Source organism: Callorhinus ursinus, unplaced genomic scaffold, assembly GCF_003265705.2.
Source record: "Callorhinus ursinus isolate GAN/ISIS: 27379988/994484 unplaced genomic scaffold, GSC_fseal_2.0 scaffold3, whole genome shotgun sequence".
Taxonomy (NCBI): domain Eukaryota; kingdom Metazoa; phylum Chordata; class Mammalia; order Carnivora; family Otariidae; genus Callorhinus; species Callorhinus ursinus.
In genome coordinates, this window is record NW_027397065.1 from 49,802,348 (window position 1) to 49,823,859 (window position 21,512).

Below are 21,512 nucleotides of genomic sequence, written 5' to 3' on the forward strand. Positions count from 1 at the left end.
AAAGAGGTTGGAACCACCGCTGGGAAGCAGCCACTACACCATTACTTGTCGCCAATTCACTCCTACCTGATACAACAATCAAGCAAAAACAACTACAACTCTTGTTTTCATGAAGCCAGTCTAGTGGGGGAGACAAGTGACCAAATAATTACACCAATGCGCGTGTAACTGCCAATGAGAAAAGTGCTCTGAAGAAAGGAACTTAGTTGTGTAAGGACACAGAACAAGGAAATTGACCCAGGTCGGTTACAAAAGGGGGATGCAGTACCCATGGAAAACTTTGTTACAGTTCTTGATTTCCACATAATAAATGGCCCCCAAACTTAATAGCTTAAGACAGTCATCTTATTTTGGTCATGATTTGTGTATCAGATATTCTGGAAAGGCTTAACTGGGAATTCTCTCTTGGTGTCTCTCGTGGGGTTTCGATCAGATATCAGCCAAGCCTGCGGTCATCTGAAGGTTTGATTGAGCTGGGTAATTAAGATGGGTTACTCACAAGGCTGCTAGTTGATGGGAGCTCAGCTGCCTGCAGACCACAGCACCAATGCATGGCTTTGCCGGCACAGTCTCAGGAAAGGTGGAGTTCTTGTGAGGTGGCTCAGGGCCCCAAGTGCAACTGTTCCAATGAACAAGGTAGAAACGGGCATGGTATCTTATGACCCCCTGCCTCGGAAGTTACATAGCATCACTTCCTCCTTGCTCTTGGTCAAAGCAGCCACAAAACTGCTCAGATCCATGAGCAGGGATATAGACTTCTCCTCTCAATGGAGAAGATGTCAAAAAATGTAGGGGCCTAATTTCAAACCTCCATAGCCTTCCTCAGTAGATGAGAGTTGAGCTAATATCGGGAGACTGAGTAGGGAGTTTTAAGCAGGCAGAAGAGGAAGGAGATACTATATCCACTGTAAATAGCCTGTTCAAAGAAAAGCCCAGTGGCAGAAGGAAACACTGGGCTTCTGGGAAGGTTAGTATGGCCGGTGCACAGAAAGTGAGGGGGGATGGGGTGGAGGGGCGGCAGTTTAAAGGGAAATAATGCTGGGCCTTGGAGGTGGTGGTAAGGATTTGAATCTTTATTTTAAGAGTCAGCACCTGGGTAACTTTGAATAAGTCACTTAACCCTAATGTCGCTCTATCTGTTAAATGGGGGTAGATACTGATCATCCCTATCTTATAAATCTGTCATAAGATTTAGCAAAATAATATCCGCACAGTAACTGCTCAAAAAGTAGCAGTTGTGACTATTATTGTGGTTATTATCATATTTTGATTATATTACTAGATAGGGCATCTGTCTTGCAGAAAGGAAACTGAGGCTCAGAGAGTTTAAGGGGCTCAGAACAGTCAAAAAAACAAAAAACAAAAAACAAAAAACAAGTAGCTGAGCAGGGCTTGAACCCAAGCCTCTTAGTCCCTTGGTCAGTGTTCTTCCCTCCTCACTGCCAAGTGCAAAGTCTTAGGGATGGGCGGAGAGGCTAAAATGGGGGCTGGCGGGGGAAGAGGACTCGAAAGTCGGGCAGTGCACCCACAAATTGACACTTCCTATATTTCTAGATGATGTCTGCTTGAAGCAGAGGTGGATTTTAAGAATGTCATTGGGGTGGACTCTGAAAAACAAACTGAGGGTTCTAGAGGGGAGGGGGGTGGGGGGATGGGTTAGCCTGGTGTTGGATATTAAAGAGGGCACATTCTGCGTAGAGCACTGGGTGTTATGCACAAACAATGAATCACGGAACACTACATCAAAAACTAATGATGTAATGCATGGTGATTAACATAACAATAAAAATTTAAAAAAAAAAAGAATGTCATCGGGGCAAACTGAGGTCATCTCTGCTGCACGCTGAAGGACCAGAGTCTTGTCCACATGGAAGCAACAAAGGAAACAACATAACCAAAGACTAGCTTGTTGACTTTGCCACCAAAGAGAACCCCCCCTCAACACTTACTGGTTCTGTAACCTCAAGTAAGTCACTAAACCCCATTGAGCCTCAGTTACCCCTTCTCTACAATGGGAATAACACTTACCTCATTGGGATATTTTAAGAATAAGGGAGAAAAGATATGAGAAACACTTGGAGCCCCAGCAGTACCAAATAAATGTCTTCTTTCTCACTCAGAACTCAACCCTGAAAACACTGAAATAACACTGATTCATTCAACCAAATGTTATCATTGTCAATGACAATACAAAGATGAATCAAATGTTGGTCTCTGTGCTGGTCTATAAATCCACCTAGCAGGTTCCAGATTCAGAATCTTTCCCTTTTGCTGTTCCTCTGCCTAGAACCCCTCTCTTCAGATTCTTGCAGAGATTGTTCTTCAGTTGATTCAGGTTTCTGCTCAAAGAGGGGATGAGAAAAGGCTACCAGGAGCTAGGATCTCCTAACAGGCAGGATTTGATAATACAGAGATCAGGACAGACAGGGCACATCAAGTGAAAAAAACAACATGAATTAAAGCACACAGTGGAAGTGGGGATCCTATTTGGAACTATGGTGGACATTCATGCCCTATGGTAAGAGGAGACATGGGACGATACGATGGGAATGATACACTAACACCAGTGAGGCCTGAGAGTTGTTCTAAACATTGATGAGTCCTAATACAACAGAGCCCAAGTCCCTGACCTAAATTATTATTAATTCAGCAATCGATCAACTAACTGATATATCTATCCATTTATAGCCCACATCTCCTTCTTTCCCTCTCCTCACTCCGTATCACCTGTGTGCCTGTGGTCTCTCTTTCACACACACACACACACACACACACACACACACACACACACACACAAACTTACAAAGGACCACCTACCCAGTTGTTCTCTTATAAACCTGGGGACTCACTTGCCAACCAGGAGCTAAGAGAGAAGCCCATCCCTGCTGGAAGTCACATCTGGCAGACAAGTTATGGAAACATAACTTAGGGAAGGCCACAGGGTTGAGTAGTTGAGATGCCCATTGGTTGACTCAGAGACAAAGAAATAAGAGGAAAAGAAAGGGAGGGAGGAAGGAAGGAAGAAGGAAGGCGGGGGGAGGCAGGAGAGAGGAGGAGGAAACTGGAAAAAAGTCTATAAAGTTCCCATTTTCCCTGAGTTAAGAAAATGGCTGCCAAAACGATTCTTCCTGAGTCACCCTTGTGGGTAGGTAGAGCAGAGAACATCATGTAAGCTAATACTCAGGGACACATCCCGTGCAGTCTATAAATACCTCTCCCAACCCTGGTTCTGTCTAAGTGCCTAAAATTCTTCCAGTTAGGAATGCAGGCATCTTTGGAGTCCAGTGTTAAAATGTAAATAGCTCTAAGAGGAATCCAACATTAAGCCATTACCAACAATGAGCATTTCAGCGGGGATAAGAATCACAGAACCAAAGGTTCTCAAGGCAGAAAGGGATTTTTAAAGGTTACTTTATGAGATAATGCACTAACATCTGGGACAACAGAACAATATCCTCAGAAGAGAAAATTACAGCCCATGCTCCAGATCTGTCTCATCCATCTACCTTCATTTCCTCCTCTTCCCTAAAACTCATTCATTCATTCACTCTACAACTATTTATTGAGTACTGTCTCAGGCATTGGTGATACAGTGTAATCAAAGTAGGTAAGGTCTTGACAGTCTAGTGGAAAAGTTAGTTAAAAAGAAACTCTTTAATCTTTGATTCCCCATCCTTAATCTTCTTGCACACATTCCTATGGTACACGCTAACCCCTACCCCACATTGCTATCTCCCTTTTGGGAGAGCCTACTGCATTATGCAAAGTCTCCTACAGTTGAATTCCTACCTGTGCTCTAATTCTGTGTGTGTGCTTGTTCTGCTTTCTCATCTAGACTGTAAGTTCCTGGAGGGCACAGACATTGTTTTGCCTCTTTGTATCTCTTACAAAGCCAAGCCCAGGACACAGCATACAACAGGAATTCAAGAATTTGACAATCCCCATGTATCACAGCCATTTTTTCTCACCACTAAACTCCTAGCATTTAGGAGGTACTCTATAGAAATTTTTTAAATAAATACTAGTTGACTGATTATGCAGAGAAGATATTTCAGGTAGGGTATCCTGAGGAAATGGGCAGGGCACATGCTGAACAGCATTAGTAGTCTAGATAGTTGAGGCTGGTACCCCCACAAGGAAGAGTAGAACTAAAAGGGAACAGGAGGGTAGAGAGAAACTCTGACTTATAATTCTTTAACGCTTATTCCCCAGATATGAGGTAGACTAAAATGCCTTTTAGCTTGGCACTTAGGGACTGAAGGATAGATTATTCAATTGATTTGACATACTGACTGATTTATTGCAACCCTCAACATATACTGAGAACCTATTAAATGCCAGGCACTCTTCTAGACTCTTCAGAGGACAGAATCTGCTCATATGCTAACTCATAACACTACTGTGTTATGATTCTGAGTTCTCTTCTTTGGGTGTCCAGAGGGCAGGCCGAAGAGGAATATTTGCAGTTATTAATAGCAATGACCTTCAATCCTTTTATCACAGACTGGAAATATCCAGTGCTACAGGGTAAGACAGAACTGTTTTTGATGAGGCTGCCAAATGGGGCTTCCTAACCTCCTCGCTGCACTGGGCCTGCCTGGTCAGTTCAATCACACCTTTGTGTGCACTTTTATTCTACAACTGGATCTGAACTACCCTTGGCCTGGCAGGTTCTGGAAGCAGACAGCCTCAATTCTATTCCTGGCTCCTCCTCTACTTACTGGTGCTGTGAACCTGGCCAACTTATTGAATAACAAACGGTGTCTTAGTTTTCTCATCTATAAAGTGGGGATGCTAATAGCACCTATGTCTGAGAATTAACACTCAGCCATTTCTGGCATATGGTACTTATCTAATAATGCTTTGCTGCATATATAATTTGTGCTGGAAGATACGCCTGTCTTCCCAAAACTCACCGTCTAAAGAGGGAGACCAACATTTCCAGGGCAGTGAGAGAAGCACTTTAGCGGGATAAAGTGGCAAGGAAAGAAGGAAGGAAAGGGGCCGTGAGCCCAGAATTGGAGGGTCAGGGAAGTTTCTAGGAGAACGTGAAGGCTGCAATGAGATGTAACATATGAGCCCAGCAAGGAGGTGGGGAAGGAAGGCTCCAGGTGGGGGCATCTAACATCTCAGCTGTCAGAGAGGGTGTGATCTGTACGGGGGAACTGGAACTTCGGTGTGGCGAAGAGACCAAACCTGGAGGGAGCAACAATAAAATCTAGTAAAGCAGAAAGAAAGGTGAAAACTGCACTAGCAAAACTAAACCAGCAGAATTCTAAGGTGGTTGTGCAGGGAAACAAAACACAGAAAGCAACCCAGTTTGTGCTAAAGAAACTCCAGAAAGCTCAGGGACTGGTAATACCAGGACATCTAGAGAGGGGGAAGGCAGGGCCAAATATAGGAGGGTGGGCTATAAGTATGTCTGAAGTACTGAAATTGAAAAAATACTGACAAGTATTGAAGCTGGGTGTTGGGAAGATGGAGGTTGTTATACTCTTCCCTCCATTTTGGTTTATGTTGGAAACTTTCCATTATAGAGGGTTTAAAAATGGTTAGGCTTCCAGATGTTCTCCCAAATTTGCATGGCGAGGAAACTACCCCTAACTGATCTTGACGGAAAATGAGAAATTTATTGTGAGGAATGTATAAACTCAAGATCTCTGAATATGCAGGCATCGGGAAGAAATTAGGAAGAAGGTATTATACTCAAAGCAAGGGTACTAAGCAAATAGTTGCAACCTAAATGCTGTGACTTCCAGCTTTTACTCTCCAACTGGACTACCAAAACCATGACAGTCATATTCTCCAGGCAAGATATTGGAAGAATCCTACATGAGGAATCTAACCAGCTCAAGAATGAAAGACTTGAAAAAACCAACACCAGGATTTCTCATAAAGTAGCCCAACCTGTAACCTTAAAATGCAAGTGTGCACACACACACACAAGGCTTTCGATTCTTTTTTTTTTTTTTTGGTTCTCATTCTTAAATATGAGCAGATAGCCAGTGACGACTAAGTAGCTAAATAAAGCCTTTAAAATGAATGACACACAACAAGACAGCAAACGAATAAGGAAAAAAGCAACTTGGTGACACAGACACTACTCAGGAAAATGAAGACCTTAAACAACAACCACAATCACCTGCCATTAATATCATGAGAGAGAGGAGGGAAGATATTACATCCATAAAGGGAAAATACGTTATCCAAAGTAGAATTAGAACACCTGAAAGAACTCTTAGAAATTCAAACTGTGGTAAGAGAAATGAAAAGCTAAAGAAAGGACTCAAAGATGAAGCTGAAGACATCTCCCAAACAGAGGAGCAAAAAGACAAAAATAAAAACAGGGAAGAAAATATAAACAAAATAGGGAATCCCTCCAGAAGATGCAACATCTATATAATAGGGGATCCAGGAACAGAGAAAAGAAAAAATAGTAGAGAGAAAATCATCCAAGAATAAATTCAGTATAATTTCCCATGACCAAAAAACCTGAGTTTCCAGATTGTAAGACTCACTAAAAAACTCAGCACAAAAGGTGAAAATACAGCTAAGCCAAGGAACATCAACAGAATGCTGGGAATAAAGATCTGAGAGATCCATAGAGGAAAAAGAAAATGAACAGGTTACCTACTAGGAATCAACAAGCAGATAGGTTTCAGATTTGTCAACAGCAATCCTAAAAGCTTAAAGAAAATGAAACAATGCCTTCAAAATCATAAGGAAAAATTATTTCCAATCCAAAATTCTATACCAAGCCAAAGTGTCAAATAACCACAGAGATGAATAAGAGGTATTTTCAGACAGGCAAATTACTTTAATTTTCACCCTGTGCATCCTTTATAAGAAAGTGACTGAATGAAATGCTTCACCAAAATATGGGAGTAAAACCAGAAAAGGAGGACACAGGATTCAATGCAAGAAAGAAGGGAAGGAACAACTCAGGAAGAAAACCCCAGAGTGAGAGTGGTATAGCAGATTCAGAGAGTGCCATCCAGGCTAAAGCAAGTCAGAAGTTTTTCTTTTCTTTTTTTTTTTTTTTATTTGATGGAGAGAGAGACACAGCGAGAGCAGGAACACAGCAGGGGGAGTGGGAGAGGGAGAAGCAGGCTTCCTGCCGAGCAGGGAGCCCGATGCGGGGCTCGATCCCAGGACCCTGGGATCGTGACCGGAGCCGAGGGCAGACGGTTAACGACTGAGCCACCCAGGCGCCCCAAGTCAGAAGTTTCTAAGAGTGATGTCTCCAAGAATATTTCATTAGGAAGAATAAGGGGTGCCTTGGTGTCTCAGTCAGTTAAGTGTCTGCCTTCTGCTCAGGTCCTGGGATGGAGTCCCGCATCAGGCTCCCTGCTCAGTGGGGAGCCTGCTTATCCCTCTGCCCCTCCCTCCTGCTCCGCTCTCTCTTGCTATCTCTCTCTCTCTCAAATAAATAAATAAAATCTTGAAAAAAGAAAAGGAAGAATACTTAATATGGGTAAACCATAATGAGAAGAGATTGTGACAAGTAAAGGAGGAGAGGGTATGCACCTGAGCACAAATTCTGGGAAAATTACATCTTAAAAAACTCAACTAATAAAAGAGAGACATTCATTAGCTCCACAGAAAACAGAAAATTAGAGTGAAAAAGAAATGTCATCACAGTATTCTACATCGCTCAGCAGCAAATATTTATATAATGTAAACTTAGAACATTCACGCAACTAACTACACCATAACTGCATTAGGGAGTAGAGAATTGGGAAATGGGCTTGTGTGCATCGAGAGTGGTGCTTTGGGGTGATAGGTAACTTTTTATCTTCCATAATGGGCTATTAAAAGATAGCTCTAAACTGAAAAAAAAAGTACTTATATGCATGTTACTTTGAGATACATTTTTAATAGCTAAAAATATGTAAAATTATTGGGCATGATGGTATGTTTTTTGTAATAACCTTGATAGAATTATTTGACTCTAAATTTTGATTTAAAAATAAAAACTACAGGGCGCCTGGGTGGCTCAGCGGGTTAAGCGACAGCCTTCGGCTCAGGTCATGATCCTGGAGTCCCGGGATCGAGTCCCACATCGGGCTCCCTGCTCAGCAGGGAGTCTGCTTCTCCCTCTGACCCTCTTCCCTCTCGTGCTCTCTATCTCTCATTCTCTCTCTCTCTCAAATAAATAAATAAAATCTTTAAATAAATAAATAAATAAAACTACATTAAGAATAAACGTAAACAGAAAAATCATGTTATGGTACACTATTGGGTCACATACAGCACTTCAAATAATGCAGCTGATCTAGTTGAATCCCTAATTCTGCTTTGCAGGTAATATTATCTGAGACCCATAGGAGTGAAGTGATGTGCCCAGAATCACCTTGGTGTGGGGGCGGTGAGGAGGGGGTGCAGGGGGGAGGGGGGCTCATGGTTAGTGGCATTGACAGAAAAATCAGATCTTTTCACAGTTTACAAACTTAGAGTTTTTCTTTATTGCACCCTGCTCATACACATATCTGCCCAGTCCCTGGGCTTTGATCATTTCTGAATGAGTTCTGTAAGGACAGGCACCACAGAGGCTTGAACATTGCTTCTAGGAGTTTACAGAGGACAAGGACCTGCACATGCCAAACCCTGGTAGCAAAATTAAGTGCCCTAGGAACTTGTCCTTGACAAGTACTCCTGACACTCTGGCCCCAGGTTCTCCCTTTTGTCCTCACACGTTTGGGCTATTACTGCTTTGGCCAACAGAGAAGTTTACATATGTGGACTCATCTTTTTTTCTTACCATGTTAAATAAATTTAAAAACATAATTCTTTGCTCTTACATATGAACAATTATGTTTACTCTAGCCTCATATGTAATTTAAAAAAAAACAAGCCAAACATCAATAGAATATATATATAATAGCTCAGAAGGCAACAACAACAAATATACATTGAAAGGGGGATTTCAGAGGTAATAGGGTTCTACTTTTCTATTCTAAAATAGCTTTTATAAGGTTGGCCAAAAAAAATGGCCAAGAAAAAGGGAAGATACAGGAAATAGGCCTCGAACACTGCTGGTTGGAATATTAATCAAGACAAACTTTGGAAAACAATATAGTAACAGCTCTCCAAAATTAAAATTCACTTACCTTTTGACTCAGCTGTTTCTTTGCTAGGAATTTACTCAAAAGTATGCCAAGAGATATGTATGAGGACATTCACTGCAGCATTGTTTATGAAGCAGCAAGAAAGGAAAAAAATAAAACAAGTATCTATAAATAGCAAACTGATCAAATCATTAATTGCATATCCTTGCAGTGTAATAATAAATAACCTTTAAAAACAATGAGTTAGATCTATCTTGCTGACATGGAAGGATTTACAAGATATAATGTTTAGTTAAAACAACAAGGCTCAGCATCCTATATTCCCATTTGTTTTACGCACACACTCTCTCTCTCTCTCTCTCTCTCTCTCACACACACACACAAATTGTTTCCCAGAAAAAGAGTTGTCATCTTCAGAGAGAAGAGCTAGAGTTTAAGACGAGAGATGAGGAGGAGCGCCTGGGTGGCTCAGTCATTAAGGGACTGCCTTTGCCTCAGGTTATGATCCCAGGGTCCTGGGATCGAGCCCCACATCGGGCTCCCTGCTCCGTGGGAAGCCTGCTTCTCCCTCCCCCACTCCCCCTGCTTGTGTTCCCTCTCTCGCTGTGTCTCTCTGTCAAATAAATAAAATCTTAAAAAAAAAAAAAGAGAGAAGAGAGATGAGGAAGAGCTTTGCTTGGTTTCATACCTTTTAGAAAGTTTAAATTCCAATCATATGCAAGTATAATTTTTTTAACAGTGAATTTTAAAGATAGATAATTCATGAAAAGCAGTGGGTGAATAACTGAAGTGATTTTCCTAACTTCCCTCAAATGGTAATAGCAGTCCTGGAAGTGAAATGTGAGGCTCTTGCCTACTGCACTAGCGTACTTTCCGCGGCTTCCCGTCTCCATTCCCTAATGGGAACCCTTCTTCCCTCTCCTTTAGCAGATGTCAGAAAAAGATGCCTGGGGCCTGGTGGTTGTGTCATAATCTGTTCAAGGAATAAGTGAATGGGCACTAAGGACAGAATGCCTATGAAATGCTCTGCTGAGAAAAAGGATTACTCAGGGTTAATGCATTCTGCCCACCTGGGACTCGACTGTCTGACCCCTGAGTCCCCATTTGGAAAGAAGGTGACTGTCCCAGTGACTAACTATGACTGGCATGATGGATGAGAGGACCATGAGGAAAGCAGTCACCGAAGGCTTGGCCGTGGCTCCTGCTGGCTTTCTGATCATATCGCTCTGACTGTCAAGTCCATGGCCCAGTGACTTACAGCATCCGTGGGCCGGAGCAGTCTGGGTGAGGCTGCTGCTGCTGCAGCCCAAGGATAGGAGCCAAGCTCTTGTTCTCCTTGAGGCTGGAACCTTCTCTCCTGTGGGCCAGGAGCTCTCCCTGCGTCAAAGCAGAAAGAACGTACCCTGGTGCCTCCCCCCAGGCCCCACCCGTGGCTTTCTTACCAGGACACGGTGACTCCACGGACAACCCAGGCAGGTGAAAGGCAAACATCTTTGCCAGACGCAGCCTCCTAAACCAGTGACGGCAAGAAAAAAGGCACTCACTAGCTCTATCTTCGCCTCAGACAGATGCCTGACCCCTGCCGCATCTTGGGACGAGTTGAGCAGAGAGCTTCCCAGAATTTCTTCAGCCAATTCTAAGGCGGAATGCGGCAGGCAGCAAGGGTGGTCAGGAAGGAATACTGGAAAAGAGCGTGAGCTCTGGACTCCAAAGGCCCATGTCTCAGCCCTGGCTTTGCTGCTTCTGAGCAGTGTGACCCTGGACAAGGTACCTAACCTCCCTGCACCTTAATTTCCCCAGCTAGAACGTGACAATCCTAATGATAATAGGATGGCTCGTAGCTCATAGATCTGTTGTGACAATTAAATGAGATAATCCATCTGAACGGGACTTCACGAATTACACTTGGGTAGGCTCTTCAATCAAAGAAAGGATCCCGCTTCAAGTAGAGGGCAAAGAAATCACAGTCACTTGGAGGAATCATTACAGTCTTCTTAAATGTCAGAGATGAAGGAAGGGCATTCCAAAAATAGGGAACACTACAAAGGAATGCACAGGGGAAGGACAACAGGGAACATCCTCAGGGTTGATGCGCGCTCAGCAAGGCCGGGATGTGGGGTGGTTGGACGGTCTGGGGAATGACAGGAGATGACAGTGGGAAGGCAGACTGGCTGGGAGGACTCTGAGTGCCAGGCTGAGGAAGTAGAACACAGCTGGGAAGTCGGCGGGGAGCCCCCTGAGCTGTGCAAGCTGGGGCGAGGCAAGAGCCAAGCTGCACCTTAAAGGAAGCACTTGGCCACGTCTCCCTGGGCATCAGTGAGCAAAGCTGCCATAGCAGATAAACCACAGAGACAGTGGTGTCACGGCACACCCCATTCCCAGACAGATGTCGATTCTGGAGACAACAAGCTGCCTACAGAGGCTCTGCGGAAGGACAAGTTTATTCAGTGGATGCGCTTCTAAAATGACCCCAAGTGATCCTTCAAGTCTCTCCTACTGTAAAATGGGGAGCCTGGGGCTACAGCTGTCTCTTTCCCTCCCCCAGGAACAGGTGCCACAACCAGACCTATACATAAGGAGCACTGTATGGAGAGGCCTCGTAGCCAGTTCCAAGGGCCATTCAGGGCTCTTCCACCTGGGCTCTGGTTCTTCTCTGGTCAAGACCAAGTTTGAGTTAGATGAATGTGAATCAGCCTTCAGTCAATCCCTGAGCACTTTCATGGTTTTCTGCCACATCCACATACGCCATTTACTATCGTTTATTTACCTTTCTCTTCAGTGAACCCACTCGTTTTTGTTTTATGTGAAAAGAAGGAACCTTTCTCCCACAGCCATGAATAGGAAAGCTCTAACAGAAGGTAACCCCTGTCAAAGGTAAAGAAAAAATGCCACAAAAACAAAGCATCATGGTGAGATGTTAACTAGATTTATCGTGATCATTTCACAATAAATACAAATAGCAAATCGTGTTGTACACCAGAAATTAATGTTATATGCCAATTATATTTCTTTTAAAAAAATTCATGAAAATCTAGCTAGAGCCTCTTGCTTTCTCTGTTTTGGGAAGGGAGATTGGCAAGTGTTAATGAAGTGACGTACGGCACCAAATCGAAATTCTCCTCCTCTAACTGCAATGATTAAAAGAGGATGGAAGAGGAAAACCCTTCTCACAACAGAGTCACTCATATTTAACCTAGAATCATCTTTGTGCACCAGGCTTACAGGGTCTCACAATCCGGCAAACACTGAGCTCAATGATCTCTAAGAATCCTTCCATTTCGTTTTTCTTTGTTTTTGTTTTTTTTTTGACAAATATTCTTTGAGTACTTTCATGCAGCTGGTGCTTCATTAAGCTTGGGAAATCAAAAAGATGAGTAAGAAATGTCCCCTGCTGCTATCAAAGAGTTTACAATGATGCTCTGTCATCTGTCATCCCAAGTCAGCTGAGACCCTTTCAGTGTCACTGGACCACTTCCTCACCCAGCCACACTCAAGCTTTATTTTGTCTGCCTCTGAAACCCTGGCGTTAAACCACATGATTGCCACATGCTCTTCTAGATCTAACTTTTTATAACTCAGTAAAGCCAAGGCAAAAGAATTTGGAGTTAGGGCAAGGGCTAATGCAGAAACTAGGGCAGGAATGAGTTCAGATAGCTACGCAGGCAGCTGACGTGGGGAAGGTCTGAGGTAGGTGCTAAGGTGGCTTAAAAATCAGGGGAGTTTGATACAACCGCTTTAGAAGACACTTCAGCAGTATTTGCTGAATCTAAGCGTATGTGTGTAAAATGATCCAACAGTTCCATCCCTTAGGCGAAATGAGTGCTTGTGTCCAACAAAAGGCATGTACAAGGTTCATAGCAACTTTTTTCACAATTTCCAAAAGCCGGAAACAATCTGAATGATCTGCAGCAGGAAAATGGATAAATAAGACATGGTAGATTGCAATAATGGAACACTATGCAGCAATGAAAAAGAATGAACAGCTGCCAACTTAACAACATGAATGACTTTCATAGACATTATGTTGAGCAAAAGAAGCTGGATATAAAAGAATATATACCATATGATTCTATTTATATGATGTGAAAGAACTGACAAAATAAAGGGTCAGAATGATGCATGCCTGCAGGAGGAAAAAGGTTCATGTTAATTGGGAAGGGGACATGAGGGAACCTTCTGGGCTGCTGTGAATGCGTTATACCTTGATCTGGATGGTGGTCACATAGATATATATATATATATATGTAAAAATCCACCAGGCTCTACACTTATAATTTATATGTTTTAGTATGAGAAATTGTACTTCAACAAAAAAGTAAATAAAAAATAACCAAGGATACCAAAGGTTGATGAAGATATTAGGCTGACCCAAAGATAGAAGAGGAAAGATTTCTCCAGAAGAAAAGGGTTACCATGACCTACTGTCCATAGCCACTTCTCTGCGGCTGCAGACTCCCACAATCAGAGTGACCATGTCTTCAGGTAGATCAAATAATGTAATGATACCAGGTGTTAGAAGGTTAAATAATAGAACTGGGTTCCAGTGTAGGGTAAAACCCTCAAAGGAGTGGAGTGAGAGAGAGGAGACGTGGTCAGATATCACAGACCAATGATACCAATGCACTGTATTTCTGGAGCCACCCATATCCTTAAACCTCCACCAAATATACCATTCATGTTCTAAGCCTAAAGCCAGAACAAAGAGAAAATGTGGGGGAGAAGGAAATATACAAGATCAAGTGTTTGGAGATACTGGTCCAAATTCTGACCCACCACTAATTTATACTCTGACCTTGGACATCCTATGAACCCTTCCTCAGCCTGAGTTGCTGCATCTGTAAAGAATAGTAAGTAGATTAGACCACTGGCCTTGAACTTTGGGGGATCATGAAGCATTCTGAGACTCAAATGAAACCCATGGAAAATGCCCATACACAGTGAGTTTTGCATATGATTTCAAGGGCCTGGTAGATTCCTTGAAGCCCACTCATGGGCTGAAAAAAAAAAGAGCCCATAGATTATGAAATTTCTAAAGTTCATTCTAAGGGTGATTTTTCTACATTCTATTTTTTTAATTTTGCTGCTACTCATTCTCTTCCTTCATTCTCTCCCCACTTCCAACTCCACTAGCTGCCAAGACTACTAACTCTGAGCTGCACTTTCAGATTAGGTTGGGGACTAAAGGGGATTATGATGGACACACACAGCTGGTCCCAACCAAGCATTCCCCCTGCCCATCAGACTCATCCAAGTCTTAGGGGATGTGTGCTTGCTGGAGAGGCAGAAAATTAATTAATTGCTGGGTAGCTGGAAATCCCTCCTTCCGGTTGTAACATTTCAGTCGTAATTAAAATGAAGGAGGGAGAAATACAGTCTTCTGCTCTTTCCACCTGCCCATCCTTCCCCTACCACATGGCTGGGAGAGGGGCCCTGAAACCTAGGAGTCAAGACTTTTCTTGTTTAACCTAATCGCTTTTGGGCTGCATTTTGCCAAAGAGAAGACCACAGGTCTAATTCCCTAACAGGTTTTTCTTGTCAAAATCAGGCTTAGATATCCAGAGAAAATGTGGGAAGCTACAGAGCAGGGAGAGTAGTGTGTATGATTTCTTATCTTAGAGAAGTAGCCAAACCAATGAAACAGGTTTGAAAGATAGCTGGACAGAATGCCTGTCCTCATTTTTGCCAGAGTTTCCCTAAAGACCCAAGCAGGTCCTTCTCACAACTACACATTTGCTCCAAGTCACTTCCCATTGAGATCCAGTTCTACTGAAAAATTGGTAGATTTTTTGGTTTCTTACCCAAGGAATAGTAACTTGAAAAAACTACACCCCAAAATCCAAACCAGTAATTCATGGCAAGAATTTCAGGTAGTGTGGATGATGAGAGTGGGGGTGGAAGGGACTATTTGGCGCTAGTCTTCTCTTGCTATTACATCACCACTGCAACTGCCACCCCCCAGTGGAAATCGACTTTGCAATTAGAGGAACACAAATTCAAGGCCAGACCTTCCCCTTCATTGGCTGTGAGATCTTAGACAAGTTAGTTTTCTTTTATAAACTTTAAGTTCCTTATCTCCAAAATCTGGATAAGACCAACTACTCCAAAGGGCCATTGGAAAGAGCAAAGGAGAGCATAGGTGAAGATTTGCCTGGTGGACGGCCAGTACATACGAGTTCCTCCTCTGCCCTTCCCTGACCATCCCTGCTTCCTGATGGGCTGAGCTGTGACAGCTGGGCTCCTCTGAGCCCCCAGGGGAGAACAGAACACAGTCACACAGCTGGGGCAGTGTGAGGTATTACCCCTGACCAGATACTCAGAACAGAAGATGCTAGGCTGGTCTGTGAGCTCTAAGCATAGGATGACCCTGAGAATATACGTGTTCATGTCTTATTACATGGGACACTGAGATTAAATGTGTTCATGTCTCATACTCCAACAACATCATGTACTTTTTTTTTTTAAAGATTTTATTTATTTATTTGACAGAGAGAGAAACACAGCGAGAAGGGGAACACAAGCAGGGGCAGAGGGAGAGGGAGAAGCAGGCTTCCCACAGAGCAGGGAGCCCGATGCGGGGCTCGATCCCAGGACCCTGGGATCATGACCTGAGCTGAAGGCAGACGCTTAACGACTGAGCCACCCAGGCGCCCCCATCATGTACTTCTTTAGCAAGAACTCATGGCTATTTCATCCATCCCTAGGGCTGACTGAAACATTCATTCATTCAGTCAGCATCTAACCGTAATGCACCTGAGCCATACTGTAGAGACTTTGGTGCCAGATTGCTGGGTATGAGTCCCCATTCTACCTCTGTCTAGCTGAGTCATCCACAACAAGCAACGTAACCTTTCTGAGTCTCAATCTTCCCACGTGTAAAACGAAGTAAAACAGTTCCTACTTAAAAGGACTAACTTCTCATTGAGGTCATAGATATGAAATGCTAGCAAATAGCACAGAAAGTGATCTTTAAACATTATTTATAATCATTGTTGTGTTAGCACTGGGAACATAAAAGTGAGCAAGACTTGATCTCCACTCTGAGAACCTCTCAGTGTAATAAGGGACACAGACAAGAAAAGGACTGATTACAGAAAGTGCAAGTGATACAAAGTGAATACCCAAATACAGGCAATGAAGGACCATAGAAGAGACCCTGATCCCGACTTAGGAGTAAGGAGAGGTTTCCAGGCCAAGTGTCATCTAAGCTTAGAAAATCTGAAGAATTAATAAGAAACAGCGCAAAGTCCGAGAGATGGGAAGAAAGACAACTGGCTTCTCAGCAACTGACAATCTGAATGGAACAGAGAGCCCGAGGAGTGAAGTCAATGGGCATGAGGTTGGAGTGGACCTCAGAGGCCAGATCACACCTCTTAACACCATGCTTTGAATTTGGTCATGGCTCATGTAAGCATCTGTTCATGCAACACATGGATCCGCCCATTCTATGGACAAGACAAATGAAGCTAGAAAAACGTCACACCTTGCTGAGCCAGAACAGAGCTAAGGACTTTTGAAAGTTGGCATTTTGGAAAGGCTAAGGTCTAGGTTCCTTGAATTGTGCTACTAATCACCTTCATCGGGCTATTCAACAAGGAACTTCAACATGCAATTGCCTCCCTCCCAACTTTGCTGTGTAACATTCTCTGAACTTAGACAGTGGGACAGAACTATTCAAGGAATTCATTCCTCCACTTGAAGTACCAGTACCAGAAATTAGGAGGCGACAGATGAGGGGAAAAAAGGAGCCACACCAAGGAACTATCACTGGAGTCCTTATTCATTTTGCTTTGCAGGAGTCTCTGCTTCCTGAGGGAAGACAATAGATACAAAAACAAACAAAATCCCACCTTTGGGGAATGATTTAATAGAGAGTAGCGACCCTCGGGAAACATTAGAATTGAACTAGCACAATTTGGCTGGGCCTAGGGCAAAGAAAAGATTGGAGAGAAAAGAAATGAGTTGTGTCATTTTCCAAGATTTTGCAAGCAATGGCCAAAATTTGGAACGTAACGCTGAAGCAAAGGCAAACCAGAGAAGGGAGAAACTGAGGGCAATTTGACTTTGAAATGAAAGAGAAAGAGAAATTATACTCTTTAAATCTGTGGGGAAATGTGCCAATAGAATCAAAACCCTTTGTTCCTTGACATGGATGCCCATTTACCTCAAAGGGAAGGCAGTGGAATAAAGGATCTTCATGACATTTCATATTTCAAAACTTGAAGTTTCTTCTGTGCAACAATAAGTAGGGACCCCTTTCAAAAACCTTTACATTGATGGAACAGACACTCAAGAATACCAAGGCTATTGTGGGAATGAGAGGTATGGGTGGGTCAGGGGCTGGGATATTTTCAGAGAAGAGTTGTAGATGAAAGAAGGGTGATGTTGTAGATGAAAGAAGGGTGTGCTTCAGAGACAGCTCAGAGATGGGGCATCAAAAAAAATGTACTTCAAGAAGAAACTCCAAATTCTCCCTTCTTTGACATCAAAGAGCAATCACGGTCTCTGCTGTGTGCTTTGCCACTTCATCACACATCGCCGCGGCTTCCCAACAATTTTACATAATCTTCACTAATAAACACTGGTTGGGGATATCCATTATCATTAACTAACTCTACTTGACACACTGGGTGAAAATCAATGAAGTAGAGGACAGAGACCAACCCCAGAGGAATCTGAATCTAGTTGAGAGGCAAAAATTCATGTGGAAAAAGTCATTGACAGGACAGGACAATGAAGTGTCGATAATAATAATAATGATACATATAATTCATTATTATAACAAATATCTAATTATATTATTATTATTATCACTGTAAAGGCAACAAGGGCTATAGAAGTGCAGAGGGCAAAAATTTCTGCTGGTCTTGTCACCCCAGCAAGGCTGGATGCTTCACACAGATGAGAATCCTGTTTTCTGCTTCTCTGTGCATACCCAGACCATCGGGTTAAGGGAAGAAAGAAGCTCATTACAGACTTGTCTTTAAAAGGAAGGAGTAATGGTCAAATGCAATCCAAGCCTAGAGTCATGGATTTGCAGATGGGTTGTTGGGAGTGTTGTTGTGGCTAATGCTGATATGCTACTTACTCTGTAGACAGAATAGGACTGTTAAGAATATGGGACCTGCCACAAAAAATGCCAAAATTTGGATCTTGGGTGGTTGTTTTGTTTTGTTTTGTTTTTTTATAAACTTATTAATGTACAACCATGGATTACTTGCATAAGCTCTATATGCCTCAGTTTTCTCATCTTGAAGTGGGGTGGATAATAACGGTATCCATTTATGGAAACCATCCTCCATGATAGTTCTCTAATACCTATACTCTGGACTGAATATTTGTGTTCTCCTAAAATTCGTATGTTGAGGCTTAATCACCAATATGATGGTATTAGGAGATGGGCCTTTGGATGGTGATGAGATCATGAGGGGTACAGCCTTCACGAATAGGACTAGGGCCCTTACAAAAGAGACCCCAGAGAGTTCCCTTGCCCTTCTGCCATGTGAGGACATAGCAAAAAGACAACTGTCTATGATCAGGAAGCAGGTCCTCACTAAACACCAAATCTGCCAGCACCTTGATCTTGGACTTCCCAGCCTCCAGAACTGAGAAATAAATGTTATTTAAGCCACCCAATCTATGACATTTTTACTATAGCAGCCCACAGAGACTAAGACAACCTGTTCCACTATTCACACTCTTCTAAAGTCCCCTTACATGTTGTACCAGCTTTGGTCTGTGTTACCACTAACATATAGCAGGAAGGAAGTGATATAAGTTAGAGATTTGGTTATAAAAGACTGGCTTCCATCTTGGACACACTATCTTGTCTCCTCTCTCTCTCAGATCTCTTGCTCTGGAAGAAAGCAACCACCGTGGTTGTGAGCAGCCATATGGAAAGGCTTACCTGGCAAGAAACCAGTTTCCTGTCAACAGCCGGTGAAGACTGACACCTGCCAAAAACCACCCGAGCAACTTTGCAAGTAGATTCCCCAGCCCCAGCTGAGCCTTGAGATGACTATGGGTCCCGTCAGCAGCTTGCCTACAACCTTACAAGAGATCCTAAGCCAGGACCACCCACCTGAGCCCCACTGAGTTCTCAGACCTTAGAAGGTGTGAGAATAAAAGTTTGTCATTTAAAGATTCTAAGTTTGCACAAACAATGAATCATGGAACACTACATCAAAAACTAATGATGTAATGTATGGTGATTAACATAACACAATAAAATAAAATTTTTAAAAAAAGATTCTAAGTTTGGGGGTAATTTGTTACCCAGTAATAAATAACTAATCCTCCCATCTCATTAGGTTGTTGTGAAAAGTAAAGGAGATGATATACCTGAAGCATTTAGTGCCTGGCACTTAACAGACAGTCAATAGTGGTTGCTAATATTATGGGTAAGACACCATGCAAAGTATTTCATATGTACAATCTCATTTATCTCTCAAACCATGAGTTCAGTATAGGACAGCCCCATTTTATACATATTTGAAATACTGTGATAAAGAGATAAAAATCTCACTTTATGCACAAATGTAATAGAATGCCAAGCTCCACTCCTCGCCAAGTTGGTCAAATATGACATAATCTTAAAGTTTATGAACTGAGGGATTTATAAATTATGTTCATGCTCTTTCTTAAGTCTTAAAATGATAGTGGTGCCAGGTTAGCTCAAAGACTTTTGGTGCCTGAGCTCCCATTCCAGTGTGTGTGTTGGGGGAGCTTCCCACACAACACCGAGCAATTCTCAGACACCAGCAAGACGTCCAGGAATTCAACTCAATTCGGATACTATCTACCAGGAAAGCATCAGATTCCACAGGTTAAGGAATCAGTCCTACAAGACTCCCACCCCCTTCAGGTGCCAGTCGCAAGCCCAGGCTATTATTATCTGAGCCTTTGATCCAGGGGTACAAATGGAAGTTCCAACTCAGGGTGCCAATTTCAAGTTCAGATTGTTACCTGTACTTATGACCAACAGGCTATAAATCAGAGATTCCCAAGAACCCCTGCTCAGGTTAGATTAACTGGCTAGAGCAGCTCACAAAACTCAAAGCAACATTTTGCTTCCTAGATCACTGGTTTATTATAAAAGGATATAACACAGGAACAGCTAGATGGAAGGGATGCTTAGGGAAAGGTATGGAGAAGGGGCACAGAGCTTCTATGCCCTCTCAGAGCACCCCACTGCCACCCGTTCACCAGCCTGGAAGCTCTGTGAACCCAGTCCTTTTGGGGTTTTTATGGAGGCTCCATTACATAGGCATGGGTGATTAAATCATTGGCCATTAGTGGCTGTCTCATCCTCCAGTTCCTCTCTCCTCTCTAGAGGTTGGGAGTGGGATTGAAAGTTCTAACCCTCTAATCACACAGTTGGCTCCACTGGTAACCAGCCACGATCCTCAGGTGGGGCCACAAGTCACCTCATTAACGTAACAAAAGATACATTTACAACTCTCATCACTTAGGAATCCAAGGGTTTTAGGAGCTCTGTGCCAGAAACAAGACCAAATGTAGTTATCTTGTTATAAATCACAGTATCACAGACAGAAATATCTTCTTCTTTCTTTGTCAGTCTTAACAGGAAAATTGATTTTGAAATATGTGAGTTTTGGAGCACACATGGTCTTCAGGGATGCATCCCTTAGCTAAAATTATTATCTTCCACATTCTGCAGTTAAGGAAACTGAGGCCTAGGGGGGCCTGGGTAGCTCAGTCGTTAAGCATCTGCCTTCGGCTCAGATCATGATCTCAGGGTCCTGGGATTAAGCCCCGCGTTGGGCTCCCTGCGTGGCGGGAAGCCTGCTTCTCCCTCTCCCACTCGCCCTGCTTGTGTTCCCTCTCTCGCTGTGTCTCTCTCTGTCAAATAAATAAAATCTTAAAAAAAAATAAAAATAAAATAAAAATAAAAAAGGAAACTGAGGCCTTGAGAAACGTGGGGTAACTTGCCCAGAGGCCCAGTAGTAAGCGGCAGGAGACGGCTTTTGACCCCAGACTTCAGAGCCATACTCTGAACTGGTACACGGCTTCCGGAGAAAAGTAAGGTCAGCCCAAAGATTAACATCTCTCAGCTATTGATCACAGAAAGCCATCTCACTTCCTCTATTATTGGTGCATTTTAATTAATGTCAAGGTTCATCAGCAACCTCAACATTATCCTCTTCGGGACTTTAGCCACGACACAAATACTTATATGTATACAACATGTGCCAGTGGTGTTTAATTCAAATTTATACACCAGTAATCTTTTCTTCACTTCTTAATTACACTATGCTTCCATTTACAGTTATCAAGTCAAATACAATTTATTCAGAAACACATGGCCAGAGAAATGAGCAGTGGCACTGACGTCACCATGAGGCATTTGCCACAGCTTTGAAATGAACCCAATCTTTCCGATCTATTTGAAGCAAATTTTCCTGTTATGTCAAGTAGAGTTTTTCC

At 42.8% G+C, this 21,512-nt stretch overlaps 1 long non-coding RNA gene across 1 annotated transcript in view; it reads left to right on the top strand.

The window, feature by feature from the left end:
- Positions 1–19,276, top strand: part of LOC141371442 (uncharacterized) — a 90,325-nt gene extending 71,049 nt beyond the window's left edge. Inside the window, exon 4 of the long non-coding RNA XR_012376395.1 lies at positions 18,912–19,276. This is a non-coding gene — a long non-coding RNA (uncharacterized lncRNA). The remainder of the gene's footprint in view (positions 1–18,911) is intronic.
- The last annotated feature ends 2,236 nt before the right edge of the window (positions 19,277–21,512 follow it).